The 2,916-nt window shown below is 43.2% G+C and overlaps 1 non-coding gene across 1 annotated transcript; it reads left to right on the forward strand.

Annotated features, from left to right (window-relative positions):
• The first annotated feature begins 2,448 nt into the window (after nt 1-2,448).
• Nucleotides 2,449-2,524, forward strand: Trnad-auc (transfer RNA aspartic acid (anticodon AUC)). Its single transcript has one exon. It is a non-coding gene; the product is annotated as a tRNA-Asp (tRNA).
• The last annotated feature ends 392 nt before the right edge of the window (nt 2,525-2,916 follow it).

Raw genomic sequence — 2,916 nt, forward strand, 5'->3', positions numbered from 1 at the left:
CAAATTGGACGCATAGTCAAATCACTCGCAATCCATTTATCAAGCCAATACTTCCACATGTGTATTGTACACGTCCACATTAGAGGAGCGTGAGTATTTAGAATGTCTGGCGGCTATACACATTCTTCATCAGCAACGGTACTGATCAAGTGAGGTTGTGTAAGCTATTTGCCAGTCGGTCGTCAAGCTCAGACCTGACCGCATTGCGTAGGCAAGAGCACGCAACTCAAGTTCAGTTCAATCAAAGGTAATTGCCTATTTCCGGGGATTAAACCACCCGACTTGGACGTTAATTTACAATGTTATGAAAACTCATATGTGAATATGTACGTTATGTGGAAGATATTGATTTGAAAATGTATTGAGGTAACCACTTTCCTGTGATGGGACTCAAACACATGACCCTCAGTACGCTAGACTGGTGCGTTTAACTAACTAAGCTACGAAGGACCTCCATCGGCCTTCGCAACCTAGCGGCTACTGAACGAGCTCGAGATTCCCAAATTGGACGCATAGTCAAATCACTCGCAATCCATTTATCAAGCCAATACTTCCACATGTGTATTGTACACGTCCACATTAGAGGAGCGTGAGTATTTAGAATGTCTGGCGGCTATACACATTCTTCATCAGCAACGGTACTGATCAAGTGAGGTTGTGTAAGCTATTTGCCAGTCGGTCGTCAAGCTCAGACCTGACCGCATTGCGTAGGCAAGAGCACGCACTTGTCAGTTCAATCAGACGTTACTGCATGGAAACATTGTTAGATTGTGGCATATTTAATCTGTTCAGTTCAATCAAAGGTAATTGCCTATTTCCGGGGATCTAATGTGGACGTGTACAATACACATGTGGAAGTATTGGCTTGATAAATGGATTGCGAGTGATTTGACTATGCGTCCAATTTGGGAATCTCGAGCTCGTTCAGTAGCCGCTAGGTTGCGAAGGCCGATGGAGGTCCTTCGTAGCTTAGTTGGTTAAAGCACCAGTCTAGCGTACTGTAGGGTCATGGGTTCGAGTCCCATCGAAGGGAAAGTGGTTACCTCCAATACATTTTTCAAATCAATATCTTCCACATAACGTACATATTCACATATGAGTTTTCATAACATTGTAAATTAACGTCCAAGTCGGGTGGTTTAATCCCCGGAAATAGGCAATTACCTTTGATTGAACTGAACTTGAGTTGCGTGCTCTTGCCTAAGCAATGCGGTCGGGTCTGAGCTTGACGACCGACTGGCAAATAGCTTACACAACCTCACTTGATCAGTACAGTTGCTGATGAAGAATGTGTATAGCCGCCAGACATTCTAAATACTCACGCTCCTTTAATGTGGACGTGTATTATACACATGTGGAAGTATTGGCTTGAAAAATGGATTGCGAGTGGTTTGACTATGTGTCCAATTTGGGAATCTCGAGCTCGTTCAGTAGCCTCTAGGTTGCGAAGGCCGACGGAGGTCCTTCGTAGCTCCGGTCTAGCGTACTGTAGGGTCATGGGTTCGAGCCCCATCGAAGGGAAAGTGGTTACCTCCAATACATTTTCCAAATCAATATCTTCCACATAACGTACATATTCACATATGAGTTTTCATAACATTGTAAATTAACGTCCAAGTCGGGCGGTTTAATCCAAGGAAATAGGCAATTACCTTTGATTGAACTGAACTTGAGTTGCGTGCTCTTGCCTACGCAATGCGGTCGGGTCTGAGCTTGACGACCGACTGGCAAATAGCTTACACAACCTCACTCTGATCAGTACCGTTGCTGATGAAGAATGTGTATAGCCGCCAGACATTCTAAATACTCACGCTCCTCTAATGTGGACGTGTACAATACACATGTGGAAGTATTGGCTTGATAAATGGATTGCGAGTGATTTGACTATGCGTCCAATTTGGGGAATCTCGAGCTCGTTCAGTAGCTGCTAGGTTGCGAAGGCCGATGGAGGTCCTTCGTAGCTTAGTTGGTTAAAGCACCAGTCTAGCGTACTGTAGGGTCATGGGTTCGAGTCCCATCGAAGGGAAAGTGGTTACCTCCAATACATTTTTCAAATCAATATCTTCCACATAACGTACATATTCACATATGAGTTTTCATAACATTGTAAATTAACGTCCAAGTCGGGTGGTTTAATCCCCGGAAATAGGCAATTACCTTTGATTGAACTGAACTTGAGTTGCGTGCTCTTGCCTTACGCAATGCGGTCGGGTCTGAGCTTGACGACCGACTGGCTTACACAACCACACTTGATCAGTACCGTTGCTGATGAAGAATGTGTATAGCCGCCAGACATTCTAAATACTCACGCTCCTCTAATGTGGACGTGTACAATACACATGTGGAAGCATTGGCTTGATAAATGGATTGCGAGTGATTTGACTATGCGTCCAATTTGGGAATCTCGAGCTCGTTCAGTAGCCGCTAGGTTGCGAAGGCCGATGGAGGTCCTTCGTAGCTTAGTTGGTTAAAGCACCAGTCTATCGTACTGTAGGGTCATGGGTTCGAGTCCCATCGAAGGGAAAGTGGTTACCTCCAATACATTTTTCAAATCAATATCTTCCACATAACGTACATATTCACATATGAGTTTTCATAACATTGTAAATTAACGTCCAAGTCGGGTGGTTTAATCCCCGGAAATAGGCAATTACCTTTGATTGAACTGAAGTTATTTAGACTATAACTTGGTAATAATCGATTCCTCCTTATTTTTTTTATATGATGATGATTGGAAGAAAAAAATCGAGGAAACTCATTTAGCAGTGACGTGGTAAATAATTGACTGTTTTACAACTAAAAGGTTTTTTTTTTAATAGTCACGAAATGAAAGCTTAAAGGGTCAAACACAATGAATACGTTTGCGTGCGTTTTGACAGTTTTCCCATGGGAAAACTGTCAAAACGCACGCAAACG

Source organism: Armigeres subalbatus, unplaced genomic scaffold (genome assembly GCF_024139115.2).
Source record: "Armigeres subalbatus isolate Guangzhou_Male unplaced genomic scaffold, GZ_Asu_2 Contig1249, whole genome shotgun sequence".
Classification (NCBI taxonomy): Eukaryota; Metazoa; Arthropoda; class Insecta; order Diptera; family Culicidae; genus Armigeres; species Armigeres subalbatus.